The 13407-nt window shown below is 36.7% G+C and overlaps 1 protein-coding gene and 1 long non-coding RNA gene across 12 annotated transcripts in view; one reads left to right on the top strand and one right to left on the bottom strand.

Moving 5' to 3' along the window:
• The window catches only part of LOC106088904 (uncharacterized), a 778231-nt gene that overhangs the window by 129118 nt on the left and 635706 nt on the right, over positions 1–13407 (top strand). For all 10 annotated transcript variants that reach the window (XM_059366206.1, XM_059366207.1, XM_059366208.1 and 7 more), the window contains one exon: positions 9800–9825. The gene's annotated coding sequence lies outside the window, so the exon portion shown is untranslated. The remainder of the gene's footprint in view (positions 1–9799; positions 9826–13407) is intronic.
• Positions 1–13407, bottom strand: part of LOC106091263 (uncharacterized) — a 28887-nt gene that overhangs the window by 6716 nt on the left and 8764 nt on the right. The gene's annotated exons all lie outside the window — the stretch shown is intronic.

The raw sequence follows: 13407 nt of genomic DNA, 5'->3' as shown, positions 1-13407 counted from the left end.
AGTCATCATCATCAACTACGTCGCTATCATCTGCCCCGTCTTCATCCAAAAACGATAAAAAGTTGTACAATATGAGGGAAATGCGTAGTGAGCCCATCATACCCGACCCAAGTCGAAAACTCATATCCTGATCATAAAAGTTAAAACATTTAACGAAATTTGTTAGCCATGGCAAGACAAGACGACTCAATTTCATGTACATACATATGATAGGTGAAGGTGGGGAAGGGCCACATTGTAATAAAATCTAGAGTAAAACCTTTATGTCAAAAGAAATGCTTCTTTGTCATTACATACTTAGGTATTTGAAAATTTATTATTGTTGTTTAATAGAAACTTGGCCAACATAAAGTTGGTTGGCTTTCGTTGATCTAGGGTAAAGTTTATATTAGTGGCTGACTATTGCCTTTATTTATTTAACCCATATTCCTAATGTCACGGTTTACAGAGAAACTTTTGTTAACCTTACCAAGCCCAATTTAATTAAGTTCGAAAATAAGGCCTATGTCAATGTGCATTGAAATTACAATTCCTGAAAGTTGTATAGAAAAATATCTTCGTGAAACGTGAATCTTCAGTTACATAGAAAGTTATTAGCAAAAATTCTGTAACTTTTGAAACGATATAATCATTTTAGTAAAGTTTTACCTTAAGATTTCCTCTTCCTCCTTTTCCTCGTTGCATCTACAGAAATCATTACTTATAGCTTTTAGTCTATCAGTATGTCGTCAGATAGTGGCTATTCATGACATACTCGATAATTAAGACTTCTGTTCCAGCTAAGTAATAGACTTCTTCAAGTTCATATTGCGCCACATAAGCTTGGAGCATACGTAGCCCCTAATTTGGGCCTTTTCAAAAATAAGCTTTCATATACCTATAGTCGTACCCACAGAATGCAGTTCCCATGATTCTATTCAACCATCTTCACCTGCATATGATGGGAGGTATACCAATCTATCCATTCCGTTTGTAGTACCTCGAAATATAGATCGGCGTCCCCAAACAGTACATATTTTGTGGGTAATTGCGATAGCGATTGAACGAAGAAAGATATCCACTTGAAATTTTGCACAGGCAGTGAGGTAATTCGTTTCACATTTGGATATCGCACCCATATAAAATGGTCCTTCGAAATGACTTCGTAGGCCTAGGTATGTCTTTTTTCTTCATGACTTCAAACATCCGTGGTAAGAATGGTTCAATGTGGTCTGTGTCCTGATATACAGGTTTACTATCACGAATTGTTATCAATTCAAATGTCAATTTTTTTTTATTGATTCAAATGACAAAAATGTGTTGAAGTTATGTTATTAGCAGAATCCATTCATTCTTGGTAGACATGACCACATTTTGCCTTGACTATTGCTCTGAGTCGGTGAAGAAACGAATTGCAAGCTGTAAGAATGTAATCTGCCGGTATTTTTGGCCCATTCCCGTACAACGAGTTTCTTTAGATCATTCCTACAGGCGACTCCGGGCACTTTAAAATGCTATGTCTATACCCACCACTATAGTAGAATGAGGGTGAGGTGCTCCAACCTAGACACTATGGGTATCAAATGAAAGGTATTAGCGAGTATATATCAAATATGCAAAAACAAGTCTAAAAATTGGACTCAAGAAGGACCTGCGGGGTCTTGAAAGATTTGAATATTTGATTTGATTTGAATAAAATGTGATTGGCAGATCCACGCGGCAACCTCTGTGTATCGCCAACGACAATAATAGGAAGCACGTGGTCCAAATCGGTCATACCTTGATATAGTTGCTATACAAACCGATCACGGATCTAGAATTTTTGATCGCCTAGAGGGCGCAGTTATTCAATTTGCCTGAAATTTTGCATGAAATCTTTTGTTTTGACTTCCAACTAGTATGCCAAGTATGGTCTAAATCGGTTTATAACCTGATATAGCTCCCATATAAACAGATTTCGGATATTGATTTCTTGAGCTTCTGGAAGATGCATTTTTTATCCGATTTAGCTAATATTTCGCCCAAAGACTTCTTCTATGATCGTCAGCATGCCTGCAAAATATGGTCTTATTCGATCTATAGCCTGATTCAGCTCCGGTATAAACCGATCTCCTGATTTTATTTTTGAGCCCCTAAAGGTTGCAATTCTGTGCTGTTCCCATTTGATGTGATGTCATTGCATATTAGTTTGTAGATGGGGCTTACAGGTTTGTTCTGTTGTTGAAGAGCAATCGATGTCGCTTTAACAGGAACCTCCTTTTAATAGCCGAGTCCGAACGTGCTGCAGTGCGATAGTTTGCAGATGGCGCTTACAGGTTTGTTCTGCTGTTGAAGAGCAATCGATGTCGCTTTAGCAGGAACCTCCTTTTAATAGCCGAGTCCGAACGTGCCGCAGTGCGATACCTTTTTGGGGAAAAGCACGGTGGCCGGAATTTGTGGAAAGAGTGGCCAAAAATTCGTAAAAGCGGCATTAATTGCCCAATTTCGATGAAATTCGATATGGGATCGGCCAAATATGGTACAAATCGCACTATATTTCGATATTGCTACCATATAGACCGATCTGCCGGTCTTGAGTCTTGTGTCCATAATTGCCGCATTTATTACCCGATTTCGCTAAAATTTGTAATGGTTGAGTTGCAGGAGGTTCCCAAATATCTCAGTTGAAGATGGTTCATATCGGACCATATGTAGATATAGCTGCTATATAAACTAATCTCCCGATTTGACTTTTGAGCACCTGGAGGGGACAATTTTTATACGATTCGGCTACCTTTTTGTACTTGGTGTTTTGTTATGACCTCTAACATACATAGGAAGTATGATATAAACCAATATGCGGATTTAAATTATTAAGTGGTCCAGTCTATAAAACAACATAAGGCTCAAGTAAAAGGTATTAGGGAGTGAAAGAAATCGCAGCTGATTATGCCCTGTTCAGCATAAATAAATTTATACCACATAACCCATACCATGGACACAATCGAAAACTTTCAAAAAGGAAAAAGTTACCTTTAGTCTTTTGGTCATACTTTGAAGGTTGCTAAAGTTGCAGCTGAAGTTTTACATGTACATCCATTGACATTGGATGTCAATGGCGAGTTCAATTATACTGGCGAGATAACATTATAAAACATACAAATAAAACACTAATTTTAAATAAGCTACATAACAACTTCTACTACTATATTTCCCATGAACATTCCGTTAAGAAACAGGGGATACTTCTCTCCTATCAATGAGTGCTGTCCGATTAAATTTGAAGCTCAATGATAAGGGGCCTCCTTTTTTATGCCGAGTCTGATCGGCATGCCGTATAGCGACACCACTTGGTAGAGAAGTTTTAACATGGCAGGATTCCTTACAAATATAACCAGCATTAGTAAGGGGATTAGCACTGCTGAAAATTTTGTTGATGTTCACGTCGGGATTGGAACTCAGACATTTGGCGTCATAGACGGACACACTAATCTCTGCGCCACGGTGGCTTCCTACAACTTAACGTACTCAAAGTTGCATACACGTAAATTAGTTTTCAATTTTCATTATATATTCATACATATTTGGTACCAAACATTAGACTTTCACTTTTTGAGTTTTGGTCAATTACAGCGTCCACTGTAGGCTGTAAAGAAAGTAACAATCCTACTTATTTCTAATTGATACAGTCTATTGTAAAGTTAACAAAAATTTGCGAGAAATACAGTTTGGCATGTGGCATGTGGCATTTAACAAGCTGGCTGTTTTCATTTAATTCATTCATTTTTATCAAACTTTTGCATTGACAGTAATTTTGTATAATTGTTTTTCCGCCCCCTAATCCTAAATTATTTTCCCGAAAATCCTAAATCATTTTCAAAATCCTCTAACCCCAATTCGCATTCCAACAAGGACATTCCGTCATCAACCAGCTGCATGACCTCGAACTTAGCTTACAGTTAAGTTTATAAGCGTTGAAAGTATCCTGCCCAACTTTTGTCATGGCATGTCTTTGAGGGGCTAATGAGGAGGAGCCAGCGAGAATGACAGCATCAGAGTCATTGTATGGTTCAACCTTTGTCAGGACATCATTAATTTGAAGTTTGGCAGTTTGGCCATTGAAGTCAGTTGAGTTGATCGTCATCATAATCCCAGTAAATGGATGAAGCACTAAAAGCGGAGACAAAGAAATGACAAAATGGACACCGGACGGTGGGATTCCAATACTATGATTTGATAGAAGAAATGACGAGTTTTTAATTAAACTATGCTCTAATTCTTTTGCCATCAATTCATTTGTTATGCGAAAGCAGTTTTTTTTGGTCAAATCCACCTTAAGAAAGTTGCCGTCGTGGGGAAAACATCAGAATAATATTTCAGCGTTTGCTATCCCCTTACCAATGGTGGCGTCTGTTGTAGGTATTCCGCTAATTACAAGTTCTCTTCAAAGAGGCACCCCGTTTGGACATCGCTAAAAAAGGAGGTCCCTTTTTATTTAGCTTAAAGTGTCCTTTTTCATAAAGCATAAAGAAGTCGCCTCTGTTTCCTAATGAGAAGTTCGTGGACAAATTTTGAAATTTTTGCTACACGTAAACGATGCATATTTGTTTCCCATCCCATTTAGAAGAATAACTCATACTTCTTTTGTTTGGTCAAGTTGTTTCAGAATTTAAAATGTTTTCCTCAGTTGGCCAATAATGGGATTAATTTGGGGAGAAGAGTGTATTTTAGGACTGATTTTGGTGAAATTTGGAAAAATTTGATCAGCATCCGCGCGAAATATGATACCAATCGGCGTATATTTTGAGATATATGGTTGCTATATGACCTATGTATCTCATCAAATCAAATCCTGGCGAGACCACCAGAAAAAATTATCAGCGGTGGTTTTCCCCTCCTAATTCTGGCAACATTTGTGAGGTACTATGCCATGTAAAACATCTCTCCAAAGAGGTATCGCACTGCGGCACGCTGTTCGGACTCAGCTATAAAAAGGAGGTCTCTTATCATTGAGCTTAAACTTGAATAGGACTGCACTCAATAATATGTTAGAAGTTTGCCCCTGTTCCTTAGTGGAATGTTCATGGGGAAATTTGTATTTGCATTTGCATCTACAACCAGGTATTTAGGTTTTTTTATACCCTCCACCATAGGATGGGTATTAATTTCGTCATTCTGTTTTGTAGCTACTCGAAATATTCGTCTGAGACCCCATAAAGTACATATATTCTTGATTGTCGTGACATTTTATGTCGATCTAGCCATGTCCGTCCGTCCGTCTGTCTGTCGAAAGTTTCGAAGGAGAAAAGCTAGCCGCTTGAAATTTTGCACAAATACTTCTTATTAGTGTAGGTCGGTTGGGATTGTAAATAGGCCATATCGGTCCATGTTTTGATATAGCTGCCATATAAACCGATCTTGGATCTTGACTTCTTGAGCCACTAGAAGACGCAATTCTTATCCGATTTGGCTGAAATTTTGCATAAGGTGTTTTGTAATGATTTCCAACAACTGTGCCAATTGTGGTTTAAATCGGTCCATAATCTGATAAAGCTGTCATATAAACCGATCTGTGGTCTTGACTTCTTGAGCCTCTAGAGGGCGTAGTTTCTATCCAATTTGGCTGAAATTTCGCATTACGTATTTCGTTATTCTCTTCCAATAACTGTGCCAAGTATTGTGTAAATCGGTCCATTACCTGATATAGCTTTCATATAAACCGATCTTGAATCTAGACTTCTTGACCGACTAGAGGGCGCAATTCCTATCCGATTTGCCTGAAATTTTGCATGAGGTGTTTTGTTATGACTTCCAAAAATTGCGCCGAATATGGTTCAAAAAGTTTTATGATAAACATTTTTGCGGAAGATATTGATCCAGTAAACACCCATTTTAAAAGATTTTGAGCGCATTATTTAAAAAGTGGCCTAAAAGACCTCTTTAGTGAGTATTGTAGCTTGGGGGTTAGTATGTTCGTATTTTTGTCCGTAGTACTGCCGAAGACATTATACACTTAAAATGAAAGGATCATAAGTAACTTGAACACGAAAATTTACTAAAAAAAAAAATTTACTCGATGCAAACTTTCAAAACGGCGATATACGTGTCTTCTCTTTTTTTTGCTTCTTTTTTGTTTATAATCTGTGCGATTTTCTCTGTTATTTTTTGTTGGTGTGTTTCACAGTGTAGTTTAGACCCTAATAATATAATTTGAAATAGTATTGAGAATGATTTGTTTTTGATGTTTGGAGTGAAAGTATCTCGGATGATGTCCTTCAACGAAAGGGGCGAAAAATGTGATATATATGAATAAAACCAGTAAAGAAGGGCAAAAGTCGGACGGTGCCGACTGTATAATACCCTACACCTACCCTATAAGTACAATGTGGGACCTATATCCAATTCTGGACCAATTTTGAAGGACCTCGGCGAGCAAATATGTTCAAACTATAAAAATTACGGTTGACAAATGACAACATTATGGCAAATTACCCAAAATCTGACGAACGTATATATGGGAGCTATATCTAATTCTGAACTGATTCCGAGCAAACTTCTCAGATAAAGTGGAATTCGTCGAGGAACGCGTTGTGCAAAATTTTGGCAAGATTGGTTAAACAATGCGCTTGCAGTGGCTCTTGGGGTGAATATCTGGCGATATACATATATGACAACAATATCTAAATGTGGCCCAATTTCTATGAAATTCACCAGTAATATTGAGAGTCATAAGAAAATCCTTTCTGCAGAATTTCGACAGAATCGTATAACAAATGATCACTTTTTATTTATATATTTTATTACTTTTCGCAAAATCGGATGAACATATATATGAGAGCTATATCTAAATCGGATCTGATTTCGAGCAAAATCCTGTGACTCTAGAAGGCGATATATATATATATATATATATATATATATATATATATATATATATATATATATATATATATATATATATATATATATATATATATATATATATATATATATATATATATATATATATATATATATATATATATATATATATATATATATATATATATATGAGAGCTATATCTAAAACTGAACCGATTTCCATTAAATTCACTAGTAATTTTAATTAGACAAAATATGGACAACAAGATGGTATCTTTTCTCCTTCTATTGGATCACAGTAAAGCATTTGATACTGTAAACCATCAAATTCTTGTAGTCAAGCTCTCAAAACTATTTAATTTTTCCCGAACTGCCTGTCAACTGATATCATCGTACCTGTCTCAAAGATCTTAGTCTGTATATTGTAATGATATCTGGTCAAATACGCTTCATGTTCCAAATGGTGTGCCCCAAGGCTCAATCTTGGGCCCATTGTTATTCACCATGTACATTAATGATCTGCCCGATGTACCTTTAACATGTAAGATACAAATGTATGCTGATGACGTTCAACTGTATACCTGCACGAAACTGAATGACTTTCAAACATGTATTTCTAATGTAAATAATGATTTGAATTTAATATATTGTTGGGCTGTTAATAATGTCTTACGTTTAAATCCTACCACATCTAAGCTGATCATCATACACAAAAGAAGTGTAACAATCCCTGACCAAGTTGTAGTAAAGATTGAGAACACGATTGTAAACCGTGTTCAAGCAGCAACAAACTTGGGTTTAACATTCAACTCTACCTTAACTTGGACGAATCATATAAATGCAGCTGTGGGAAAAGTTCGTGGTATGCTGCGGAATATGTGGGCAGCTCGTCTGTCAACTCCTTTCGAAATTCGTATGCTTCTTGCTAAATCTTACTTAATTCCAACTCTTCTATATAATTGTGAATTATTTGCAAGTTGCAGTGCTGATGACAATAGGAAAATCAAAGTTGCCTACAATGATATTGCACGATATGTATACAACAGACCACGGTATGACCACATATCACAATTTGCTTATCAGATTTTTGATCTTTCAGTTGAAAATTTACTAAATGTTAAATGTTTGTAATTACTACATAAGGTTATTTATAACAAAGAAATCTTGTGTAATCTTGTTGTGCTTGGTGTTAAATAAATGAAATGAAATGTCGAGAGTCGTAAAAAAATCTTTTCTGCCAAATTTCGAGAGCATCGGTTAAGAAATTACCGTTTTATTGCATTATTACTGAAAATCGGACGAACATATATATGGGAGCTATATCCAGATCTGAACCGTTTTTTTCCAATTTTAATAGTCTTCGTCTCTAGGCCGAAAAACATGCCTATACCACATATGAAGACGATTAGATGCGACCTGTACTTTGTACACAATTTAACATGGAAAGACGGACGGACAGACAGACAGACTGAATCGAATCAGAAAGTGATTCTAAGTCGATCGTTATAAAGGGTGATTTTTTTGAGGTTAGGATTTTCATGCATTAGTATTTGACAGATCACGTGGGATTTCAGACATGGTGTCAAAGAGAAAGATGCTCAGTATGCTTTGACATTTCATCATGAATAGACTTACTAACGAGCAACGCTTGCAAATCATTGAATTTTATTACCAAAATCAGTGTTCGGTTCGAAATGTGTTCAAATTTTGACAAATTTTGTTCAGCGAAGAGGCTCATTACTGGTTGAATGGCTACGTAAATAAGCAAAATTGCCGCATTTGGAGTGAAGAGCAACCAGAAGCCGTTCAAGAACTGCCCATGCATCCCGAAAAATGCACTGTTTGGTGTGGTTTGTACGCTGGTGGAATCATTGGACCGTATTTTTTCAAAGATGCTGTTGGACGCAACGTTACGGTGAATGAACACATTTCGAACCGAACACTGATTTTGGTAATAAAATTCAATGATTTGCAAGCGTTGCTCGTTTGTAAGTCTATTCATGATGAAATGTCAAAGCATACTGAGCATCTTTCTCTTTGACACCATGTCTGAAATCCCACGTGATCTGTCAAATACTAATGCATGAAAATCCTAACCTCAAAAAATCACCCTTTACTTATCAATGGGTCTATCTCTCTTCCTTTTGGGTTTTACAAACAAATTCACTAAGTTATAGCACCATGTACCACAGTAGTGGTATAGGGTATAAAAACGATTTAGTGAAAAAATCCACTTTACTTCGCCTTGAGCATGCATTTTAATCAACACAGCAATTATATAACCACACAGGCCGAAATCAAACAACTAATATCTATGTAAACTTAATGTATATCTGGATTGCATTAAAGAAACCAAATTGGGTAATGAGTTTCTCTCTTAGAGTCTCAAGGAATTATTCCAATTTTCTTTTAAATGGGATACAAATTAAGGCATATAGATCGGTTATTTGGAGGCTATACCTACTGACGTACACATCTGGGCAAGATTTAATGTGGATATTAGAAGGTAAAAACATGGTCGACGTACCAAATTTCGGCCAAAATCAGGCAAAATTTTAAGCTTCCAGGGGCTTTGGCTGCCCCAAGCTATGTCGGTGATTTATCGGTAGAAATTGATATGTCAAGCTTAAAATTACAATATGTTCACCCAGTTCGCAAATAAATTATATTGTCTCACGTGTCTATATATATATATATGTGAATTTAGCATATGGATGACATATTTTGTTTGGCTATTGACTTATCTAAATAGTCATATTTGTGAGAGTATTTGTAAGTACTTATATGGTGTACATGTATTTGTAGTCATCCAATGTTGGTGCTGTTTGTCTCCCTCTTGGCTTTGACATCATCACCAAAAGTAGATAATCAGAGCAAATTTGTTTGTATTAAATATTCATAATCCCCTCTGAATTGACATACGAATCTAATTATTTTTGTTTCTTATTTTTGTCTCTTTCTCTCTCTGTTCTCGTTACAGGTTCATGTTATCCAGTAAACTTTAAGGTGAGTTCAATCATAATTTGTTTGTGTGTGTGCGGCCTATCATCGTCACATACACCCATCAATATGAAGCATTATCGTGTATCTAATGAAGCATTTTCTCGCACACACATCCCGATAAATATTGACTGTACATATGTTGCGGTACATATGTACATACATACATTTGCACATTATTGTGGCGGAACGACTAAATGGCCATGGCATAAATACAATTTTGTCGTCCTTAAAATATGGTCATTATATCAAATAATTGATCTTTTGTGGCGTGCATATGACAGAGCTTGTATATGCATGTGTTTGTGAGAGTACAATAACAAATCTATACTTAAGGATTGTGGCATATTTATGGGAATGAACATTAGGATGCCCTTTAGAAATTTCAAAGGTGATAAGGCTCGTTATTCTTATATTAGCTGGTCTATATACTTCGCTACACCCTGATGACAAATATTTCATTAATTATTTTTAGAATACGGCGTAAGGATTATAGGTCTTTATACATTACTTTACTTATTTCTTATATTGTTGCAAATTTTGATATCAAATTCGTACTCTACTCCCAATAACTTTTCATTTCAGTTCCATGTTTCTCTTTTGGTCAGTTTACATGACCGTTTGGTCATGTCCCAAGTTGTCCCGATCGTCATAGATGTCCTATTGAGAAGTATTTAGTGGTTGGAGCGGTCGTATTCGTTGTCTACTGCCGACGACATTTAATTTGTTACACATTTTGTGACGTTGAACATGCATGCCCGTTTTAGATAATTTTTATATCAAACTAGCTGAGCCCGGCCCTCTCCGCTGCGCCCGATAATGCTTTGTTGGAAATTACTGCTTAATTTCATTCCAATTTTCCTGTAGATTTAAAAGTTTTAAATCTCTATATGAATTACACCAAAGTTCGTACCCCATTTGTGTTTACCATTTTATTATTCCACATCATTGTATGTCCATTCTGGCATTGAACTTGACTCTTACACTGTGCCATTTGAATTAACCTATATGGCCTGTTCCGGTTAATAACGTTTTAACAAATGTTGAAGCTTGAAGGTAGTGGTAAGATGTAGGACCACCACCATTTATATTTTCTAAAATTGGTGTTTTTAATATACCTAAAATGACTATCAGGTAGGTGCCATTTTTATCCGGTTGGGCCATATATATTTTAATTCTTGTTCTTAAGACATTCATTTGAAAATTAACTTGTTAACTCCTCATCAGTTATAGACTCTACAATTTTTCAGGTTCATGAACTGTATGCCTCTTTCGGAGACCACATTGTTACAAGTCTTTATGACCCTTAGCAATTTATCTTAAAAGGCCCGTTGTTTGGGCCCCTCAATGTCATAATTGCACCATTCATAGACCGTTTTGTCGTAAATTCATAGTTTACTTTCAAATAGGCGTTCTCTATTCCTAAAAACCACTTGAGAAACTATTGGGGATGAGGCGGCTGACCAGATATTTAATTCGATTTAATATTAGTTACATGGTATCTAATTGAATGTCTATTGCCATCATTGGTGTGTTTAGCTATTTGTGGTGAGGTCGTTGCCGCAGATTTTATATCACAGATTCAAATGTCTTCTAAAACCTTTTATTTAGTCCTTATCTGTCTACTTATTGATGATATTTTAATATTCTACTCCAAAACACCAATAACTTGATGAACACATCTTTTCATGTTTGGTGTACGTGCCGGCTTTTGTGGTTTGAACGGCCTCAGACTCTTGGCGATAAAATTAGGGATCATATATGTACTGCCATCCTAAAGTGCTTTTATTTCAGCCCTAATTGTCCAATGGTGGGCATCAAGATATTTGGACCGAAAAATTAATAATTCAACTTTTAAATACCTTTTATTTGAAACCCATATTCCTATGGTTATTAAATAAGTCCTTTTAGGGAGTAAGACGGAGCCCTACATTGCCATGGTCGATTTATATGTCCGGTTGAAGCGGAGTTTAGGGGGTGGGGTTTCCCACCGAGCACTTGGCCACAAATTGGATATCATATTATTTTTTTACTCTCAAATACCTTTCATTTCAGTTCCATATTACCATGATTAGGCCATATAACCCGTTTAAAGGGTTTTAGCGTAGTGCTGGCAAAATATCGACGGCACTGGCAAAATATCGACGGCAACTGAATATCGAATGATATTTTTCCGATGGATAATATCGCAAAAGTTAATTTTTTTGTAAAATTAAACAAAAACAAGTAAGAAGGCGTTAAGTTCGGCCGGGCCGAACTTTGGATACCCACCACCTCGGGTATATATGTGAACCACATTTCGTCAAAATCCAGTGAAAAATGCATACCTTATGCCCCATAGCAGCTCTATAGATATCATCCGATTTAGACCAAATGCTTATAAGTACAAGTCATTGTTCAACCGAGAGATCGGTCTTATGGCAGCTATATATAAATCTCGACCGATCTGAGCCAAATAGAAGACAAATATCGAAGGGCCCAACACAAGTCATTGTCCCAAATTTCGGCGACATCGGACAATAAATGCGCTTTTTATGGGCCCAAAACCTTAAATCGAGAGATCGGTCTATATGGCAGCTATATCCAAATCTGAACCGATCAAGGCCAAATAGAAGAAAGATGTTGAAGGGCGTAAGGCAAATCACTGTCCCAAATTTCAGCAAAATCGGATAATAAATGTGGCTTTTATGGGCCTAAGACCATAAATCGGAGGATCGGTCTATATGGCAGCTTTATCCAAATTTAGACCGATCTGAGCCAAATTGACGAAGGATGTCGAAGGGCTCAACGCAACTCACTGTCCCAAATTTCAGCAAAATCGGATAATAAATGTGGCTTTTATGGGCCTAAAACCATAAATCGGGGGATCGGTCTATATGGCAGCTATATCCAAATTTGAACCGATCTGGACCAAATTGACTAAGGACGTCGAAGGGCTCAACGCAACTCACTGTCCCAAATTTCAGCAAAATCGGATAATAAATGTGGCTTTTATGGGCCTAAGACCATAAATCGGACGATCGGTCTATATGGCAGCTATATACAAATCTGGACCGATCTGAGCCAAATTGACGAAGAATGTTGAAGGGCCTAACACAACTCACTGTGCCAAATTTCATCCAAATCGGATATAAAATGTGGCTTTTATGGGCCTAAGACCCTAAATCAGCGGATCGGTCTATATGGGGGCTATATCAAGATATAGTCCGATATAGCCCATCTTCGAACTTAACCTGCTTATGGACAAAAAAAGAGTCTGTGCAAAATTTCAGCTCAATATCTCAATTTTTAAAGACTGTAGCGTGATTTCAACAGACAGACGGACAGACGGACGGACATGTCTAGATCGTCTTAGATTTTTACGCTGATCAAGAATATATATACTTTATAGGGTCGGAAATGGATATTTCGATGTGTTGCAAACGGAATGACAAAATGAATATACCCCCATCCTTCGGTGGTGGGTATAAAAAGATAAGCAATCCGACACTGAATGCATCCTTTAAGACACATTGCCCATGGAGGGCGCAATTTTCATCCGATTAAGCTAACATCTTTTTCTCATGACTTCCAACTGACTTTATTTAT

This window comes from Stomoxys calcitrans, chromosome 4, assembly GCF_963082655.1.
Source record: "Stomoxys calcitrans chromosome 4, idStoCalc2.1, whole genome shotgun sequence".
NCBI lineage: Eukaryota > Metazoa > Arthropoda > Insecta > Diptera > Muscidae > Stomoxys > Stomoxys calcitrans.
The sequence above is the reverse complement of the archived record's forward strand: the minus strand, read 5'-3'. Positions and strand labels throughout refer to the sequence as shown.